This window comes from Doryrhamphus excisus, linkage group LG6 (assembly GCF_037039965.1).
Source record: "Doryrhamphus excisus strain RoL-2023G ecotype Guam linkage group LG6, RoL_Dexc_Guam_v1.1, whole genome shotgun sequence".
Lineage (NCBI taxonomy): Eukaryota > Metazoa > Chordata > Actinopteri > Syngnathiformes > Syngnathidae > Doryrhamphus > Doryrhamphus excisus.
The window spans coordinates 3,886,949-3,909,877 of record NC_136362.1 but is presented as its reverse complement, the minus strand read 5'-3'; the positions used below and the strand labels follow the sequence as shown (position 1 = coordinate 3,909,877).

The window sequence follows — 22,929 nt, the reverse complement described above, 5'->3', positions numbered from 1 at the left end:
CCAGCTGGACTGGTGGGAGCCAATCACAGGGCACATATAGACAAACAACCATTCACACTCACATTCATACCTATGGACAATTTGGAGTGGCTAATTAACCTAGCATGTTTTTGGAATGTGGGAGGAAACGGGATACACGGGGCCGAGAGTTTTTATTTTTATTTTTATTTTTTATTTTTATTTTTTATTTTTTATTTTTATTTTTTATTTTTATTTTTTATTTTTATTTTTATTTTTATTTTTATTTTTATTTTTATTTTTATTTTTATTTTTATTTTTATTTTTATTTTTATTTTTATTTTTATTTTTATTTTTATTTATTGTATATTTTTCTTTTTTTTTTTTACTCAATCCATTCCATAGGCCTTAAAAATTCAGGATTTGCCTAATTTTGTTGTTCCATTCATGACTCAAACTCGGGTCTCCTAGCTGTGAGGCCTGAGCGCTATCCACTCAACCACCGTGCAGCCCATATGACATTTTATTATTTCTAACAGTCACACAATGTTAAAGATTACTAAAGCCGTAGGAAGCCAGTACGACCGTCTTGTAATTTTTGGGTACATTCAGTTTTAAAGAGTTTTGTGATTTCCGATCGTCCATAAATGTGACACGATTCCTGTGTGTGTAAATGTAAGGTTTCTCTGCCCCTGAAGGCAGCGTAACACACAACAGGGGAGCGAATGGAGGGAACACCACCCACCAAGCCACCCACAAACGTATCCAGACGCTTATACCAGGATTTTCTTTTTTCTTCTCAAACCACTTCCCTGCCTTCCCTTTTGCTCCCAGTGACGACACTCGGCTGGAATTCAATCCCGGTCCACGCTGCTCTTCGACTTAGAGAGCGAGAATGTCTCTGTGTAGCACTAACGGAATTGAACGACTTCTACGCATTGTCTTGTTTTTCCAGCTCCATTGTTCTTCCCCCATGTGGCGTTTAGCGATGAACAAGCTGCTGTACACGAACTCGTGCGCTCAAGTCCAGGAGGTCATGTGACGTTCTATACAGTGTGGTTTCGGTGCCGTCGTATGCATATGGAGTCGCCGGACTCGAACATTGTTCTGCTAATCACACCGCATGCGTCGGCGTGGATTCAGTAGCCGTGTGAGAGACATGGGGGGCACGCCGCCGGGTCTTGTGGAGGCCTGTAAAGGGACCTGCCCCCCCCCCCCCCAAAGCCCAGTGGCTGGAGATTGATGGGGGAGGTGTTGCCTCTGCTCAGTCATCCATCACACATTTATTTGTGTTTTAGAGGAAAGGAAAATGGAAGAAAAGACAGGATCAAGAAAAAAAGACTTCCAAAAATATCAGAGTTGGCGGGGTGGGGTGGGGTGGGGGGGGTGCAGCGTGGAGGGTTGAAGAGTTGAGTAAGGGGAGGCCCCTTGTCTGCGCGACTGCCCCCCCCAACCCCCACCCCTGGAAAATAAGTCTTACCCTTGTGACCCCCCTGCCATTCTCCGGACCCGGCGCTGATAACAAAGGCAGATAAAACCAAATGGGGGGGCAGATTTAGTGAAGATTAGCCAGCAGGTTTGGGATTTCCTCTCAGGCTTCCGTCAAGTGTTTTATATCTGTGGCTGCTAGATGCCAGAAGCAGATCGGAGGACAGGATGGTTGGTGGTCTTTCTAGACCCTCCAGGGACGGGACGGTTGGGCCAAATAAGTTTGCAACAATCCCTGTAGGGCCGCTCCTCAAAACCTCCCACGGGACCTTTTATTTGTTAAATGGGGAGAAAACAACTCGGTCCATAAACTGAGATGAGACTACACCTAACGAGCGATTTCGCTAATTAGCAACGACCAGCCAAAGTATCAGTCTGCGTCGCCTGAGGCATTTACGTTTGTGGGTTATGGTTTACGGTCCGATTAGCAGCCTGAGACTTGGGAATGGGGAAGGGGCGGCAGATTGTTTTGCCAATCAAATTCCACTAGCCACGTTTAGTTTTTCTCTTTCCGAATGGAATCTTTCCGAAAACAATGGTATACATGGAAAGGAATATTCCAATCTCCTGCTATAATCCAACAGAATAGTCAACGGGGCATGCCCAGTAAAACGTAAACATCAACATCATGTGGTACCGACTTCCCCGAGTTTTTCTTCCACTTGTCGGAATAACTCCATATTGCCATGTTTTTCCTTCATCCGGTCTTGAAATGAGTTTGGATCCAAAACAAACTTTGCTTAGCCTCCATTTTTAAAAGTGAAACTTTCTTTCTAGATCTTCCGGAATCTGCACCTATTCCAGCTGTATTTCTTTAGATTTTATGCTTTCCGCGAATTTATTCCACCCACGGCCCGCCTCCGCTGTGGTCGGTCACATTCCCAAGTGCTTCAGAAGACTACCAAAACTCTGATAGACCCACTGATAGTGGTGGGAAATTTTGCTTCCTTTATGCACACTCTATAATGCTACACAGACAAGCGCTTTTGTTGCATTAGTCACACAAACTAAACAAGTTAGCATACTTTAGCACAAACGTGTTACCGGTAAGAAAACTGGGCTACTCTAAAGGCCTGTTGCGTAGAGAAATTAGCTTAATGTGTAGCATATGCAAATAATACAAACAGAATGATAAATAAAGACTTGGGTATTATGTATTATTATTATTATTATTATCTTATGCAAAATTTTCAGGAAAGTGCTTGGTTCATCCTTGAGGCTAGAGGAGAATGTTGTATGTTTCCTCTGAGAATTCTTCCCAACTGCATACCTCCCGGTTGAACCCCTAGAGATCCCATTTGAATCACAAATGTCTTTCGTTTCTCAATCGTTCACAGGTTTTGGTCAGTTTAGGAATTTTGCGACCCATTAAAGCCCAGTGACAATGACTTTCACCCCCGGGACCACCACAGGGGTCTGCCCCCCTACTGACCTCTCTATTGCTGCCCGCTCCTACCTCCAACGGTTTTCCTCCAGAGATCTGATTGGTTCAAGCGTGCGCCCCAAAAACCCTGCGAGGTCAACGTCTCTTTTCTCTGCGTCCGTCTTGTCCTACTTTTTTTGGGCTGAAGTCGGCGCTTATCAAAGACGAGCCACTTTTCTGTCATGTGGCCAAATCATCTTGACACCCATTTAGCATGCTCATCAGAGATAAGTTATGAATATTCAAGATGATGCTGGGGTCAGCAAGCGGAAGAAAAGAAGAGATGAGAGTGACATGTAACAAGTGGGTGTCACAGACAGGGAAATAAAGCCTTCGTCCGTGGACTTTCATAGTTGAATCTGATTCCTTGGATTTTTTTCATAGTCGACTAATGATGGAATTAGGGCTGTCAAATTTAAAGCGTTAATAACGGGTTCCGCCTGTGGTTATGATAGGGTACACATTCAATGATAAATGTTACTAGCGAAACTTTGCTAAAGCGCTATTATTAGCTAGCAACAAACATGTACATATGTTACATAGCAAGTTATCACCGAACATTCAGTCCATAACCAAAATAGACAGCAACTTCAGTTCATTCCGAAATTATAGTTTTGATGGCAGAAAACAATGAAAAACGTGAATGAACATTCATTCATTTTCTGCCGACAGCTGGAGCCTATCCCAGCTGTCTTCGGGCACCTGGACTGGTGGCCAGCCAATCACAGGGCACATATAGTCAAACAACCATTCACACTCACATTCATACCTATGGACAATTTGGAGTGGCCAATTAACCTAGCATGTTTTTGGAATGTTGGAGGAAACCGGAGTACCCGGAGAAAACCCACGCATACACGAGGCCGAGAGTTTTTATTTTTATTTTTATTTTTTTTATTTTTTTTATTTTTTTTATTTTTTTTATTTTTTTTATTTTTTTTATTTTTTTTATTTTTATTTTTATTTTTATTTTTATTTTTATTTTTATTTTTATTTTTATTTTTATTTTTTTGGAATGTTGGAGGAAACCGGAGTACCCGGAAAAAACCCACGCTTACACAGGGAGAAGAAACTCCACACAGAGATGGCCTAGGGTGGAATTGAACTTGGGTTTCCTAGCTGTGAGGCCCGTGCGCTAACCACTCATGCACCGTGCAGCCATGAATGAACATGAAACGTAATTTTCACCTTTATTGAAGACTTGTGTTGAATTCAATAATGTTTCCTACTATTGCATTTTTGTGCCATTGATGGGATATTTTTTTGCAGCCATACTCGATAAAAAGAACACATCTTGGAGTCACGCAGTTTATTAATTTTTGTCAATAATTTTCACTGAAAACCAAATCTGGTCGTATGAAAACCGAGGTTTCACCACTTGCAACTGCAATCTTTCATTGGTTGAGCACATTCGTCATCGTGACCCTTAAGGATACAACATTAAACAGCCTATTATAATTAATAAGCCTATTAATGCTAACCTAGCATGTTGTTGTGCCAATTCAAGCAGTTCTGCAATCAAGGAAATCCCGAAACCTGGCAGCGCCATCTTATTCAGCTCGTCCTGCCCTTGATCCTCTTCTTTCGCAGACTAGTGTGCTTTTCAATGTGTTGGATCTTGTGAAAGCAAGCGAGCTGAGCCAGGAAGGAGCTAGTTTGTGTGAATGAGCCCGACTATTTCATTGACATGGATGTCAAGAACATCTAGGATCTCATCCAAGCTCAGACAAAATAGTCATTTTGACTTTGGGAATGCGGCACCCTTCCGAGCTTTGATGTTTTGGCGCTGTCGATGGCTGCCTGCAAGAAGGGTTATTAAGGAGTCTGCATCTTCATGAACAGAAACACAGCAGAACCTGGGATCATCGGCACCTTTTATACGTACATAGCGTAGATGACTTTATTCGGAGAGGTACATAACAAATAAGCAACACAAACTTTAGTTTTAGTCAATAAAAAATTCCCCAAAAATTGCTTTTTCTTGGAAATCCCGCCATGAAGTCCGAAGTCCTGAGGTCACCGCTTCACTGTTGATACTGACACTAGTGATTGACGGCTACTATTTAGTGCAGCTGCCAGGTGACGACCTGTCTTTGTCTTAAACTACACACTCTCAGATATTTGTCAGTTGCGCAGCGTTTTTTTGTCCTTGTTAGACCCAGTTTGTGCTGCTCTTTGAAGGGAGTAGTTAAAAGCATGGTAAGAGATTTGAGTTTTAGTTTAGATTTTTAGATGGCTTTTCTAATCATCGATTAGTCTTATAAAATGATGAACTTGTTGTTGATAGTTGGCCTCTATGCAAAAATGTAGATAGTTCTTTGAAAACCATCTGATTCATTTTTATTTGTTTATGAAATGCATGAAAATGTGTTTTTCTTTGGAAAACAAAGACATTTTCAAGTGATCCCAAACTTTTGAGCGGTAGTGTATTTTGTATATGTACGTCAGGGTTCCCCACCAATGACCTTACAGAACTGAACAACCGGTCCATCATTCATATAGCCAATAACATAGCACAAGACATCCACCCACTGAACCAATACCGCATCTCCATAGCTTCAGTGCGAAGATACAGAACAATTAAGTTCCATTTATTAATAAGGCATCTTACTTTTGGGGATTGACTTATCGTGGTCAGGTCTGAACCAAATAAAAAAACTCCACACTATTATAGATAACTCGCATCCGAACTGTACCACATGGGAGAAAAACATTATGTCACCTGCAGCGTAAATCCGCCTTCAGGGGCTCCCCAAACGATCAATTGATCAACCTTCAATCAAGGACAAGGACACTTTAAACTCAAATTAAGTACAAATCCTCTAATCAATTTGTCCCCCCGGTATAGATTTTAGGATTGCATGTGTTAAACCATCAGAAAAGCGATCAAAAGATCTTTCCCTGAACATACGCAGGACCGTGTGACCAGTCAGCCTGATTATGGCTGAACATGGAAGACGCCACAAGATCCATGGAGTCATTCCCATTGGCTTGGGTTCTACTTTTAAAAAATGTAATGCATGACGTTGCCTTTGAACATCCCGATGCAATTCCCTCTTCCTGCTTCTCACCATAGATGAATATAGGTCAGGAGTGGATTATCCACTCCTTGCCGCAATCCCAAAACCTCTAAACAGACTAATTAAAATGTACTTGGAAAATATGTCAGATGTACTCGGATGGTAGTCGTGTACAGTGCGCAGATGTGAAGCGTATTTTTAACTCCTGAATGTTCATCACTTCCACTTTAGTTGTCAAGAGTTGGGCTTGCTCGTAGTGTGAGCCAAAGTGGACAAAGTGTACTGGATTTGTACTTTGAAAGCATAATTAAGGCAGTTTAGCCAAAAATCATGATGCCGATCAGTATTCCGTAATCAGGAAAAAGTTGAAAATCTGGATGTATGATATACAGTCGTCCCTCGCTACATCACAGTTTGAACGTCCCGCCGTCATTAATCAATTAATAATTAATAATAATAAATGATCACTGTTTACTGGTTGGCTGCACGGTAGTTGAGTGGTTAGCACACAGACCTCACAGCTCGGAGACCCGATTTCAATCCACCCTCGGCCATCTCTGTGTGGAGTTTGCATGTTCTCCCCGTGCATACGTGGGTTTTCGCCGGGTACTCCGGTTTCCTCGCACATTCCAAAAAAACATGCTAGGCTAATTAGCCACTCCAAATTGTCCATAGGTATGAATATGAGTGTGAATGGTTGGTTTTTTGTCTGGGATTGGCTGGCGACCAGTCCGAGGTGTACCCCGCCTCTAGCCCGAAGACAGCTGGGATAGGCTCCAGCACCACCCTCCCCCCACGACCCTTGTGAGGATAAGCAGTAGAAAATGAATGAATGTTTACTGGTTGAATACGGTCTATGTTAGTCAAAAAATGAAAATATAAGAAAATTGTATGAATTCTTGGCCCAAATTAAGACACAACTTAACTTATGCGTGTTCGAAATAAACTTAAATGATTATTACCATGACTGAAACCAAAAAAAAGTCTGCTGTGAACTGTTGGGGTTGGTAGCCATTGAACGTCTTGGAGACAGAAATGGTGTTACCCGGCCAGACAGATGCTAGCCATCCTGTCAGCTTGTTAGCAAGGGCAGTGAGGTAGATAATAATTGTCAACTGTGTCGTTGCCAGGGGCAGGGTGGGCTCGGCCGGGTGGCTTTGGCACAGGAGAATCCTCATTCACCGGATGTCAAATGTGTGGGGAAGACAGAACCTTCAATGACTGTAGCCTTAAACCACCTTAAACCACCTTAAACCACCTTAAACCACTGTAGAACCTGCTTTGACTGTGTTTGTTATGTCTTATTACAGATTGCGAGACAGAAGTCCGAACACTCCACCCTCACAGTGAATCATGCCGTGGAACAAGCAAGCACCAGAAAGTGCTGTATTTGCACAAACCATCCAACTTGCAACACAAAAGACGTTATGTGGATGTGGACCAGCAATGAAGCGATGTCGCATCTGAGCAGATGTAAAATGTAAGTCATGTCTGAATCATTTCTAAAATGAAATCACGATTGTACGCCCGGGAGGGTTTCCACTTGCCTCCATGTCATTAGATTCTGCTTTGCCCCCGGTGGTTCATATCGAAGGCTCCACCACGTCTGTCATTGGCTTGTGTCAGTCATCTGTAGACGTGGCCATCTGTCTAGTATCCATGCTTATTATTCGGACTCATTTGGTCAAAGTCTGTCGGGTGACTTCGGCAGAATACGAGTCTTTGTCTGCAGCTGGTCCGATCACAGATAGTCGGTTTTAGAACTGACTGTTTTGTTCGTCCTATTCCAGATTTAAAGTCAATCCGTCAAACTGGTGGCGGGTTGAAGGGGAAATGTAGCAATATGGCCCAGTTCCGGGTTCTGGGATTTTCTGCCTCTGTAAGTTTTGTTCTTTTTTTGTGTACCGTTAGTACTCCAAACTGGCGGTCATAAAGTGACAGGAATATTCATAATAAACACAACAATTAGGATTCTTACAATTAAGTCTTTTTAGGTTGTCAGGCCCTAAAAAGTAACATATTTAACCCAGAAGTGTTTGGAATATACAGTGCAACCTTGGTTAGCGTATGCCGCGATTAGTGTTAGCATGTTTTTCGATTAAATTTGCATATTTACAAGTACATTCCAAAGACACGTTAGATTCATCTGTTACTCTAAATTGTAGGTATGAATGTGAGTGTTCGACCAGTAAAAGGAAGTTATCTTGAATAGGCTCCAACATCTCTGCGCGACCATAGAAAATGAATGGATGGATGGAATAAATAGGTCAGTGGGCTGCACGGTGGTAAAGTGGTTATCATGCATGCCTCACAGCGAGGAGACCCGAGTTCAATTCCACTCTCGGACATCTCTGTGTGAAGTTTGCATGTTCTCCCCATGCATGCCTGGGTTTCCTCCCACATTCCAAAAACATGCTAGGTTAATTAGCCACTCCAAATTGTCCATAGGTATAATTTTGAGTGTGAATGGTTGTTTGTCTATATGTGCCCTGTGATTGGCTGGCCACCAGTCCAGGTGCCCGGAGACAGCTGGGATAGGCTCCAGCACCCGTGCAACCCTTATGAGGATAAGCGGTAGAAAATGAATATATGAATGTAGGTCTTCTGGTTGTAGTGAGGCCAGCAGAGAAGGCTTTGCTGGCCCTGACTGCACAATACTATGTGAGTCAACTGTGTGTATTTTCATTACAATACATCCTTGTTAGCAGTGTATTAGCTGCTAATAAAATGTATCCAACCGGCCCCCTTTCTGGATATTAAAAAGGTCTGGGCATCCACAGGAAATGGTCCACCTATGGAAAATATGTCCAGTGAAGGCTGTCCTTTTGCAATGGTCGCCACCCTAGTTAGACGTAATAATGTACTTGGTCATGTAATGACAGTTCCAATCATGTAAATCGGTTTCTCCCATGTCAGTGGCGCTCACTTCCTGTTGGGGGTGCCGGGGTCTGGACCGAACATGCCACCATGCAGCGGTTCTTATATTCTTACAGACCTCAATGAATGATCAATGAATGAATGGGTGGCGAGATCTTTCTTTGAGGACCAACTGGACAACTTCGCAGTCTACCAGGTGCTGTGCTTTCTCCCCTGCGGCTGATTCATGGGTCCACTCAAAGTCCATAGACCAGTTAGGGGATTTCCACTTGAATATTCCCCAGTATTACTTTTTCATAACTTAGTCGTAGTAAGGATTGCAACGTAGTGTGAGAACCTCGGTATCAGATTTCACATTTACGAGCATATAAATCTTAGGAAAAGAAATGTGCAATTTCAAAGCCTACGTGCTTCTAGTGCCTTATTAGTAGTTTTACATCGCTGATGGCGTTTGCCAGAAAAAGCAAAAGCACTTCATGTTTTGAAACTTATCTTAGCCATCGGTTCAACAAAAGATGTAATTATCTGCAAAATATAACTTCCTTGATTCTTACATAAATAGTTAGTATAATAGTGTATATATAATAGTACATAATAGTGTTTCCTAAAATATGACAAAAAAGTCCTAAAAAATATTTCTATATGCCACATGTGTGTCTTTATTGTATGTCTCTTTAGTTCTGGCCTGTCTCCACGATGGCCAAGGATGGCTGGCACCAGGCTGGAGCTGTCAGCCAGTCCCGGGCAGCTGGGATCTAGGGGGTGCTCCCTACATGGACCGGGCTGGCAGCCCCTTCTCGCTTGCCCCCGCTCGCTCTTGTTTCTGCCTTTTTTCTTCCAGCCAGCCGAAGAATACAATACAGAGAAGCCCTGTGCTGTGCCGTGAATACGGACCCACACCCGAGGGCGTGCGCACACATCCACACTTTTAGAAGCCATTGAAAGCCAACGAGGCTAAATCCAGAAAGAGGAGCAGACGCCTCTCAGATGCCGAGCTTGGCTTTGTGTGCCACTTGACACAGACGGCGGCAAACAAGATAACTGTTGTTTATTGTTTATGGAAGGACCCTCTGCCACACTCCGCTGTCATCTGGACACTCCGGAAGTGGCAGGAAGCCTCGGTGGAGAAGGAATAATGACGCCGGCTGTGCGACTCTTCCTGTGCGAGCACACCTAATCCGTTCTGGGACGCCGCTCGCCCGCAGATTGGACATTTTTCCATGATAAACAATGGAAATATGAATTCAGTCATCCATAAGCATCTCTCGATTAGAATTTAGTGGCTTTGATTATGGCCTAGTATTACTAAAACTGGGCATATTTTGCCCAAATAAAACATTTGCAAGCATAACTGAAATGCAAATATAAGGAGTGGCATTGGTTGCAGTGGCAATTAGTACGACTAATTGGTTTCACAACCGATAAGCCAATTTCAGCTAAGTCGGATTTTCCTTATCTATGAATCTAACATTTTCACAGCGATCAAGTCTGGTGCTTGTGTGTCTCTGACTACTAGCACCCGGTGTAGAATACTACACATCATTACAATGTACATCTTCTGAATGCCTTATGTGTGTAGATTAGTTGTATTTCCGAATCAGAGAATCATAATCAGAATTATTGTTATTGCATACAAAGAAATTTGAGTGCAACTCAACGGTGCATTTTGTAGAAAGTAAAAATAAGACTAAGGAAAAGGATAAAAATAAGGAATAACAATATAAATATAAAAGTGGCAGGTGCTGTTCAAAATAAGTGTAAGTATATGTACATAAAAAAAACAATAATGTGCGGTAACAAAATGTAGAATTGCAGTAACCAAAATTTTTTTTTTGGGGGGGGGGGCAAATATATGAAACATTACAGTGCATTTCTTACTTTAATCAAAATATAACTTTCCATTATTTACATTTGTATTTTCTTATCACCATTATTATAATCATTATTAATATTACCATTTTCATCATTATAGTTGTAACATTTTTTTTTAAATAATTTAATTTTGCAGACTTAATTTAGTGCTGTATCATTCCATTTGTTGTTTTCTGAAATCCGCAGTATTTGTGCTTTTATTTTCAATTTATTAGAAATTTATTAACATTATTAAAATGTGGAATTTCAGTAAACAAAATGTAGTATTGTAGTATTTTGGAATTGTTATGCTTAAAAATGCTTAATTTAGGGGAAAATCATAAAATGTGCTTCTTGATTTGTTTTTGTCAACAATTACTCCCAAATATTCCTACATGAACGATAATCATATTTTAAATTTCATATATTCATCCAGTTGACTGCGTTTTGATGCGTCTCCCTTGACCTTTTGTGAAAACGCTAGGAAAAAGGCTGCAGCTGGACACTGACGGCAACAGCGCATGAATAGCGGGGTAGCCCTGGGCACCGTGAAAAATCCCACTGAGAACTGTACCGCCGGGGTCACAGCCCCTCCTCGCCGCTCCCCGAAAGGAGAGCGAGAGTAAACATGCGTAATAGGGAGAGCCCAAAAGAAAGTTGGACTGCGCTCTTGTAAATAATTGCATTCATTGTCCTCCGCCACTGTTGGTTCTGGTCGCAAGCTGCTGGGTAGGCCCCTGTCTGTCTGGTGCGCCCCATGATCCCGGTGTCCGCTCCTACGCCCCCGAGGGGAGCGACTTGTGCCAGGGGCGGGAATGCCAGCTCCCTGACCCGATGGCCCCCGCGACTCATGTGCCCACGCTAGGGGCAAACTGTCCCCGGGCCAGCTCGGGGACTCGGGGCGTGCTGTGCGCATGCTGCTACACTGTTAAATAAAGCTAGTTCAAAGAGCACATTCCTGCCCCCGGCCCGGCAGCTAAATGGCCGGCGGAGTGTAGTGTCAAAGCAACAGATTGTTTCGTTTTATTGCGTCGCCTTTATCTCGGCTGACGCTGGTGCGATCTGATTGGTTGCAGCGGGTTTTTATTCTGCGGGAACGGCAGATGGCCCGTTTGGATTGTATTACCTGGGCTCCTTATCCGAAGTCACAAACTCATTCCAGTTGCTGAGATATTAAGAAAGCTTATCTGAATGTTAATTTACACAAAATCGCATCCTCGTACAAAAACAATGGATTTTATCTATTTTTTAAAAGAGAAAAAAAAAACGTATTTTCCCGACTTTTTGTCATAGGTTGGCTGTTCCTGCGACTTATACTCCAGAGCGACTTATAAATGAACACTGGACACTTTTTCTGTTCATGTTTATTTTTTGTGTAGCTGAATAAGCATTGTGTTAGCATATCTTTTATTGTTAGAACTTGTCTTCCAAGAGGACATAATGTCTGTTAAGGTCAAGTAGTTTGGAAAAATTACCCGCAAAAAATGCGACTTATACTCCAGTGCGACTTATGTATTTTTTTTTCTACCTAATTATGCATTTTTGGCCTTGTGTGACTTATACTTCGGAGTGACTTATAGTCCAGAAAGTATTTATAATATTCATCGCACATGAACTTAACAGCAGCGTGCATATGAAAGTGAAAGAATATACTCTGCACATGTCGCCATAAAGAAACATCAACTCAGTCGTTTGTCCTTGTTTTATCACTTTTAGTTGCTTCCAGATCTGACCGGAATGTAGAATTCAATATTAATAAATATAATATTTTCATAGTTAGTCCCAAATTTATGTATTAAGATATGCATTTATTAGTCTCTCAGTGGGGAAATTTGTAATTCCTAACTTAATAAACGGTTTCAAAGTGGGGAAGAAAGAAAAAAAACTACCACTTCCACACTTAATATGAGGATAATATATTTTCACTATATCCCCAGGCTGACTACAAGCAGTGTGATGATAATAATACCATGTCTCATCAATGTTATGTCATTACTGACAGCTAGTAGTCTGAATATGATATACAGTATAACTAGTATCAATATTTATTGATTAATAATGGGCCATAGTCAACCACAATAGACCAGAACCAGAAGAATATATACGCATGTTGGCGCTGCCAAAGGAAGGAAGCATGGGATCCCAACCAGAATCCTCTTCAGGCTGTGATGATGGAACGTCACTGACATCACGCATGTTTGAGAGCGGTTTTCTGGTAACGATGCCGTGCATCCTCTCAGAATACCGATGGCTAAGCGGAACACACAAGCTGCACTCGAGCAATGGATGTCAGATGCTCCGGAGTCGACCCGCTTCCATTCACTCAGCTTCTGACCGGGATGGAGAGGCCTCTAGGAGGCCTCTGGATGGGAGACGTCAGGAAATAAGTGCAGGCCTTGGTAACAAAGTGCAATTGGATCTAATCAGCCCCAGGCCCGCGTGTTTGATCTGCACCCTCGCAGCACAGATAACCACATCTTGAAGGGGGGGGGGGCGGTATACAACATATTCAGGATGTTATGCTATTTTGCTGTATAATAATCACATGTCATAGTGGAAGGAAACTGTTTTCATATGTTGGTGGACATTACCGCAATCGTGAACCGTTTGCAATTCTACTGCGTATCTTTTTTAGAATGTGACATACATTTGGTTTTATAGAGTACTTGCATCTGTGATACGCTCCTGCAGTGGAAGTACAATAGCAGTATCTTACCCTTAATGGCGCCTTTCTACAGCATTATCGTTATGAATGAAGTGTTCTTTCTGTGAATTGCAGGAATAATTGTAGCTTGGGAACGTTGACGTTGTCAATTTAACCATAAAGGTATAAAGTCAAGATCAAACGCCAGGGGTGGAACATGACTGACAAGTAGTATTGTAGTTCAACTGGAAGTATGAAATACCCGCCCACGCACTTTTCATTTCCCAGCCAGTGTGGGAAGACGGCCGGTGCTGTAAAAAGTCTGTGAAACTGTTTAGTGCAGGGGTGGGCAAACTACGGCCCGGGGGCCACATCCGGCCCGCCAAGTGTTTGAATGCGGCCCCGCCCAATCTTTCCAAAGTATTTCATTTAAAGTCAACATACAACCTGGCATCATGGCCTGAGCCAACCTTTTGATGGTTTTATCAATTTCCTTTTTTGACATGGTCTGTTGTTTACAAAGTGCTCCTGAAAAAAGGGACACAAGCACATAATAATAATAATAATAATAATAATAATAATAATTATTATTATTATTATTATTATTATTATTATTATTATTATTATTATTATTATTATTATTATTATTATTATTATTATTATTATTATTATTATTATTATTATTATTATTATTAGAACTATTATGATTATTATAATTATTATATTAATGCTAGTTATTATATTAATTATCTACAATATTATTGTTATATTTGCCTATTTTACATAATAATAATATAATAATTATTATTTTAATTTTATTGTAATTATTATAATATTTTATTATTTTTAAAATATTTAAATATAAATATAAAATAATAAATAATAATAGCAGATTGCATGACAATAAGCTGTAATACGATGACGGGGTCAGCAACTTTTACAATCAAAACAACCCTTTTCCCGCCTCTTGCAGTAAAGAAAATGTCAGCAGCCACAAAACATTTAACAGCCTGTAAACCTTTAAACGTTTTTTTTTAATGTTACCTTTTGCAACAACGGAATTGAAGTAACTTAAACGTTGAACTAGTTCGACTTTTGGAGTCATTTCCGGATTTGTGTAAAATCTAAACAAGATGTAGCAAACTTTCACATAAGTGGTTAGCGAGGAGGCCTCGCAGCTAGGAGACTCAAGTTCAATTCCACCCTCGGGCATCTCTGTGTGGAGATTGCATGTTCTCCCCGTGCATGCGTGGGTTTTCTCCGGGTACTCCGGTTTCCTCCCACATTCCAAAAACATGCCAGGCCAGCCAATCACAGGGCACATATAGACAAACAACCATTCACACTCACATTCATACCTATGAACAATTTGGAGTTGCTAATTAACCTAGCATGTTTTTGGAATGTGGGAGGAAACCGGAGTACCCGGAGAAAACCCACGCATGCACGGGGAGAACATGCAAACGAGGGTGGAATTGAACCCTGGTCTCCTAGCTGTGAGGTCTGCGCGCTAACCACTCGACCCCCGTGCCGCCCCCATACAAGAGTTTGTTAACAGAAATCAGTCGATCAAACTTTAAGACCATAACAAAAAAAAAACGGTGGTCAAGTGGTTAGCGTGAAGACCTCACAGCTAGGAGACCCGAGTTCAATTCCGCCCTCGGGCATCTCTGTGTGGAGTTTGCATGTTCTCCCCGTGCATGCGTGCGTTTCCTCCCCCATTCCAAAAACATGCTAGGTTAATTAGCCACTCCAAATTGTCCGTAGGTATGAATGTGAGTGTGAATGGTTGTTTGTCTATATGTGCCCTGTGATTGGCTGGCCACCAGTCACCAAGGTGTATCACGCCTCTTGCTTGAAGACAGCTGGGATAGGCTCCAGCACCCTCACAACAATATCACTCGGATACTGTGAACATCCAGCAGCAACACAACATTTTTGGCATGACTATTATTTTGATGAAAAATACACTGAACCCCGCCTCTTGCCTGAAGACAGCTGGGATAGGCTCCAGCACCCTCACAACAATATCACTCGGATACTGTGAACATCCAGCAGCAACACAACATTTTTGGCATGACTATTATTTTGATGAAAAATACACTGAACCCCGCCTCTTGCCTGAAGACAGCTGGGATAGGCTCCAGCACCCTCACGACAGTATCACTCGGATACTGTGAACATCCAGCAGCAACACAACATTTTTGGCATGACTACTATTTTGATGAAAAATACACTGAACCCCGCCTCTTGCCTGAAGACAGCTGGGATAGGCTCCAGCACCCTCACGACAGTATCACTCGGATACTGTGAACATCCAGCAGCAACACAACATTTTTGGCATGACTACTATTTTGATGAAAAATACACTGAACCCCGCCTCTTGCCTGAAGACAGCTGGGATAGGCTCCAGCACCCTCACGACAGTATCACTCGGATACTGTGAACATCCAGCAGCAACACAACATTTTTGGCATGACTATTATTTTGATGAAAAATACACTGAACCCCGCCTCTTGCCTGAAGACAGCTGGGATAGGCTCCAGCACCCTCACGACAGTATCACTCGGATACTGTGAACATCCAGCAGCAACACAACATTTTTGGCATGACTACTATTTTGATGAAAAATACACTGAACTCTTGCCTGAAGACAGCTGGGATAGGCTCCAGCACCCAGCAGAGAATTAGTGAATATTATACTCCCAAACGCAGTAAGTGCGATCATGGTGTAGGTAAAAGTAGTACATTCGTTGTGTAATAGTTTTTTGTGGATGAACATTTAATGCGGACTCTACTTCCTGTTTTACTAGAACTATTGCATGAATGTGAGTGAGGAAGTGTGGAAATGCTGTCCACTTCTGCATTAGTTACGCTTGTCCATTTTCAAGTACTTGCTCGGCAGTTCGTATTTTAAGTGCGAAAGTCAGACTGATACTAAAAATGGGAACAAGTTCAAAATGTCACACATGCTACACTGTTTTGAATTTCACTCTTCATAATGCCGAAAAAGTATACCTCCGTCCCACATCTGTTTGCCCCCCTTCTGCTAGAACCAGGAAATCACACCGCAGCAGAGACTGTGTCAAACAGCGATATGCACTCGGGTCTACCCCATCCATGGGGCCCAGACGTGATTGAGTCAAGATCTGGTCCAGCCTGTCTGGAAATACGTTCTCAGTTACGCAGGGCCAAGCTCTAACCTTTACGTTTACAAAAACACATTTAATATCGTCCCGGTTTTACAAGCTAAATCAAAGTCAGATTGCTATCAGAGTAGCGGGAGCCTCATTAGCTTCCCGGCTAAATGGCCGGCGTTGTTGGTGTTGGAAGTACGATGAGGTGAAAGGACTTGGTAATGGTAGTGACTGAGTTTGTTCAGCGGTCTTTCATCTGGGAATCATCCACAGAACCATGGAGGCATGGAGGCCTTCTTTGTTCTGGCAGTCCTCCTGAATTTGTCCGATTTTAATTTACACAGCATTTCAGAGGTTAAAATACTACGATGATCTTGTAATCAGGGCTAATGTTATGTAATACGGACTGGACCGCACCGGGATAGGGTTCGGGTCTCTAGTGCTCCCCAGTGAGCCAAAAAGTCCTTATGTGTCAACTCCGAGACCAGTGCAGTTCTTAAGGTGTCGGTGTAGTGAGGTTTATACTAGGTACCATTGCAAAGCCGCGCTAGCCGACATCCGTTACACTCACCCACCTAAACCTCACTCTCATCTGGGTCTCGGCACCGATGTAATGCAAACCAGCCCTGCACCCTACCCGGGCTTGGTACTGCATCCACACTCCACTGATTCCAATGGTGAGAACTTATTTCATGACTTCTGAAAGCAAATACTCGGAACTTATTCTCATAAAAAATGACCTTTAAAATATCTTTATTTCAGCGTATGTCAAAGCTGTGAAAACCTGATGCAATTCTTTAATGGATCATGAAAGCCTTTAAGGTGACATAAACCTTTTTTCAGTGTGAAAAACTGTCACTGAGATGATGTGAGGTGATGTCATGTTGGGTAGAGCATCCGCACGTACCGGACTTAGTTCATGCGCATTTCAAACAGGACTAGCTGAAAGCTGTGAAGCAGAACGGGCAGACATGGTCAGGACTCGGTATGTGGTGGTATAAGTTCAATTTCTGTTTGACTCATTAGAAAACGGTGTGCTTTGGGGAAATACTATAAAAAGCTACAGAAGCTATAAAATTACCTTGCTAATGTACGGTTTTTAGCAAATAAAATAGACGAGTTATAACTCCACATCACCCACAGTAAGACTTCTGGACTGCAGTGTCGTACCTTTCACCGAGACAAGACTAAACAGCGAAATACTGAACATGGATATTAAGCATATATTCGACTATTGGTCTACTGTTGCTAAAATCTCATGAATCAGATTTGACCATGAAAAATCTTAGTCGAAGAAAGTCCTAATATTATATCTGTCTATGGGCGATTTGCATTGACTTGTGGACTCCCGTAGAGCAGCTACACACAATAACCTGCACAGAAAGCTTTCTAGTTCTTCCAGATTTTACACCTATTTCTAGCGTTTCTATTGACTTTCCGCTTCCAACCCAAACCGTTTCTTAATTCCCCCTAAATAATTTGATATTTTTTATTGATTTTTTTTTTTTCTGACAAATTTCAGAGCTTATCAGAACCTAGTGACACCCCTGTGTTTCTTTATCAAAGCGTTTAATTTACTCCACCCCCGGCCCTCGTCGTGCCGAGCCCACTCAGCTGTAATTGGTCATACTCCCAAGCGCTCCCGAGGACTTCCGGATATGGAGGTTGGCCTTTACTGAGTGCAGCCCTTTTTAAGGAAGTCCAGATTGCATTGACGTCAGTATAACTTGGTTTTAGAAAAACAACTTTGAAAAACCAGTAAAAAACATTTTTTTTAATTGTTTAACATGACAATCCAACATTGCAACAACATTATAAGTAAAAAAAAGTGGTGAAATTATATTAGGGCCCCTTTAAAATAGACCTACCAAAAATCCTGGTTTGTTCATGTCTTTCTGAGAAGGTAAATTAACAGGATTTAAAATATGTATATTTTGTTTCCACAACTCCGATATTGAGTATTATTCTGTTTTTAGGTGTGACTCAAAGAAAGCCAGCACAGCTTCAACCAAGTGATGTGCCATCGCGTTGCCTTCTGGGTTCATGTTAAAAATCGTTGCATGTTCATTCTTGCTTCCCGTACAGACCACGGATTCCCATAAACAAACACAATGTCGCAACAACCAAACGGAGGCCACAGTCCAGTGAAGGAAACTCCGACGGACTCTTTTAAAGAAGCTAAAGTTAGCACTACACTGAATCCGAATGTCGTTCCATTCTCACCCAAGCCGGGATCTCGTCAGGAGCCTTTAAGACCACAAGTCACTTCATTGACCATGGATAGCCTGCGAGTCCCTCAGCCACGAAATTTCAATCGTAAACCGCTGACATGCATTAACCGAAAAATGGCTACCTTGTCCCTGACCGACCGAGACCCCAGACTGACTCAGAATATCGTTGCCGTGAATGATTATTCTTTCGGGGATGCACGCCATGCCATAGAAAGTTCCTTCAGCAGAGATAAAGAAGGTCCACGCCATGAAGCATTAGTCCTCCAAGAGGGAACGAGTAACCACTTCATCCTAGAAAGGCCCTTCAGAGAAGAGCTGAGGAGATGGCCCAAGATTAGTAACAATGATCCATTGGCTCTGAAAGTGTTTGCAGACTTCTTGAAAATCTGCAATGGAGCAATTCCACATGAAGAACGAGCTTTTTTAAACAGCTGTGAAGAAAACCACAAGCTGCTTCAAAAACTTCCCGGACGGATTATCCACAAATGGAGTCAAATTGTTGTCGACGAACTTGATACCTGTGGAGAATATCCAAATTTTGCATCTTTTACTGAGTTTGTCAACAAAGAAGCGCAGTTCGTATGCAATGCTAATACCTCACCATCCATAATGAACAATTCTTTGGACAGTCGATCACTAAGGAGAAGATCTGTGGAAACCAGTACCCAAACAAACCCGGACACACAAATAGCATCAGGTATAAAAGTGATATCAGTGTGTTTTGGTTGCAAAAACGACGGTCATGACATCGCTAGATGTCCCATTTTTGCAGCAAAGACTCCTGAGTGTAAGAAAGCGTTCATACATGGAAACGGTTTGTGTTTTGGATGTCTGAAGAAGGGCCACTTTATCAAAGAATGCAAAAGGAGACACATCTGTAGCACATGTCACCGCCATCATCCAACCAGCATGCATTCCACAAAGATCCAAAGAACCAGACCAAGTCGGTTGAAGAGCGACTGTCTTCCCGCTGATGGTCTTAGGAACCGAGAGGTTCATCACTCAACGAGACGTTCTTCAGCTACATCGAGTATCATTCCTGTTTTCGTCTCAGCAATGGTTGAACCCGATAAAGAAGTCCTTACTTATGCGATATTGGACTCGCAGAGCAGTTCCACGTTCATCTTGGAGGACGTCCTCGACAAATTGAATGTGGGCTGCCAATCGGTGAAACTAAAACTGAGCACCATGACAGCCACTGACACCATCGTAGCAAGCAAGAATGTTCAAGATTTAAAAGTACGAGGACTAAACATGGACGGTCACATTGAAATAAAGCAAGCCTACGCCCGTGGCTTCATCCCGATGAACAAGTGTCAGATTCCCACAAGTCAAACCGCACTGCAATGGCCACATCTGGAACACTTAGCAGACAAATTACCACCATTTCAAGACTGTAACGTGGGTCTCTTGATAGGATATGACTGTCCGTCAGCTCTAGCGCCTCTCGAGGTCGTCATTGGTGCTAAAAATGAAGCTTTTGCACAGCGAACCCAGCTGGGGTGGAGTATAATTGGACCGTCAAACCCACACTTTGACCCGAAAAGAAGCAAATCGGACTCCTTGGTGATAATACATCAGTCTAAAGACAATATGTGAAACACAAAAAGGGTTACATACTTTGACTTTTTACTACGAGAACATTTTAGTCGGTGGGACATGGACGCAGTCATTCCGAAATGGAGTTCCCTTCATCAACCACAGGAGAAATGATGAAAAAATGAGAGAACCTCATGAAAAGTGTCAAAGAAACTAACAATGGAGTTGTCGTTATCAAAGATGACACTATTTGAATTTCATTAGACAACATTTAATTATTCTGTCAGAATTATTACATTGCATGTCAGTCGCAAACGGAACACTTTTAAGATGTATGAATGCCAGATTTGACCCGGAAGTCAAACTAAATAAATGTAAATGAAAGATTTCAAGAAACCGAAGCTGACAACCATTGAATGTCAACACCAGACTCAGTATGGTCGTTATTTGGGCTTCAGTCTGTATTCAACATTCTGTATTCTTATTATTAAATGATTTGCTAATGTAGCATCAAAATGAAATTTCAATTTACTGATAGGGAGTTCTGCAATAAATAAAATACTGACGTAGCATTCACGCCCATTCTGATACCGATCATCCATAAGTGAGACCATCTGATACTGATACCCATCACATGGATTAACCGTTACACAATAAGTCATTATTAAAAAAATAAACTTGGGCAAATGACATGGTCTTTTTGTTCTTTTTGACATTATCTGCATCCCAACATTTCTTTGTTTATGCTTCCCTGAATGTTTTTTTGTTGAGACGAGGCACTTTGTTATACGATTCTTGAACGCACCATAGTTATGTACTGAAATGCAACATATTGTTTGCCTATGGGAGCACTTGCTTTAACGGTCACTGATCATCTTGTGTTATCATTCTAGCATAAGTGTGAACAATGACAACTGAAATTTGGGGGGAGGGATTCTAATCTGTGACTTTTATTGGAAATGTTAGCCATACCAATCAAATAGTGAATCAAAATTTTGAAGTAATTTGGAAAAAAGGCTGGAATCTGTAAGCCACATTGAAGTAGAAATTGAGCTAAGTAGTATCCTATAGTAAAGTGCAAACGTATGTGTATCAAGTCCCTTAAATGTCAAAGTCATACATCAAGGGGCACAGTACCCTTCAGATTCGGGCTTGAGTCCAGTTTACCGGCGACCTGAGCTTTCTTATGCAAACTACTCCAGCGTTCAAAGGCTTCCCAAGTGCCCTTCCCTGCTTTGTCAGGCTGGAATAAGGACGTATGAAGTATTGGTCGGGAAGGCGTGGCACTGTAGACCTTTCCAAAGCGCACCTACGTGTCTGAAGTTCTGCCATCGTTGGTGATTCCTTGAAAAGCGTCAGCGTGTCATTACGCATGCATTTGTTTGCATAAGATTACGTGTCGGCCCCGGTGTCCCAGCGCTCCCTATGTGCGCGTGCTTTAACTCCGGGACTTTGTCCTCTGGAAGGCACGCCGGCCAGTCAGCTGAGAGACGGCAAAACAAGATGTGTTAGAACTGGGACAAAGACTCGGGTGTAAACAAGCGAGATTACTCCAGGGTAGAGTGGAGAGATACGGTAAATGCGCCGACTTTGTATTACGTGGCTTTGAAGCCGCTTCCAGATGTTTGATCATCGCAAATATCGCCCAAACATCAAAGCAGGTTCCACACCCGACGAGTGGCGTGTCGTTACCAGAAGGTGTAACACTGTTCTTTGAATTTGATCATATGATTTCCGTTCAATTGAAAATATGAGTCTTTCTTGTGAATAACAATCATGAGCTTAATACGCAAAGTCTCCGGGGGATAGTTGGCGCACAGATGGCAAGATTAAATCCTTTGCATTTAACACAGACCAATATGTCCCAACTTAAAACTTGCCATAAAGTGATTAAAGTAACAGTCTGGGGATTAGCTCTGTTGATTACATCGACTAAACTCCGACTGAGACTGAGTTTCCCCGACGATGTTGTCTTTCGGTGCAAACAGCAATGGCACCGACCGACCTGATAATTCTTTGAACTGCAGATGAATTGCAAGTCCGCCAGCAGCTGTTCAGGATGACCTTACCCCGCAAAAATCAATCAGCTCAAACATAGCCAAAAAGAAGGAGGCGCTATCTGCATGCGCTTTGCGACACGGAAAGAATATATTTTCATGTTCGTTTTCAGTGAGAAACCAGTGGAAAATTCCTTTTCAATGATTGAAAGGCGACATTGCACTTGTTAACCTCTCGCTCTTATCCATTTACACGCAATAGAGGACCGTAAGCGACGGTTTAGGAACAGCAATCAGGGAAGCGGCCACGGTCCAGGGTACCACTCGCGTCCCCAGGTCGCCGCATTCATCTGATGCACTGAATGATTGACAGACCGATGGCAGTTTGGCAAAAATGCCGCTCTCGAAAACCTTCTAACAGCAGGGGCCAAATGTGGCCCGCAGGACACTAGTTTGAGGCCCCCGCCTTGATATGAAAGTTTAATGTTTGATACGGATGCTGTATGGTATCATGTACCCAGAAAAAATTTGATTAATGTTCATGTTAAAGGTTAAATAACTGTTAATAGTTATCCTCCCTATCCGTTTTATTATTATTATTATTATATTTATTTATTACTGATTGATTGATTTTCTTTATTCTTGATTTGTTTCTTTATTTTTCATCTTATTTTGTGTAGAAAAATAAAAAGTTTTTGGCTATTGATTAATGTTCATGTTAAAGGTTAAATAACTGTTAATAGTTATCCTCCCTATCCGTGTGG

The 22,929-nt window shown here is 42.0% G+C and overlaps 1 protein-coding gene across 1 annotated transcript in view; it reads left to right on the top strand.

Moving 5' to 3' along the window:
- ccnd2a (cyclin D2, a) overlaps nt 1-22,929 on the top strand; it is a 145,229-nt gene that overhangs the window by 38,417 nt on the left and 83,883 nt on the right. Inside the window, exon 2 of the mRNA XM_078791168.1 lies at nt 7,200-7,369. The gene's annotated coding sequence lies outside the window, so the exon portion shown is untranslated. The remainder of the gene's footprint in view (nt 1-7,199; nt 7,370-22,929) is intronic.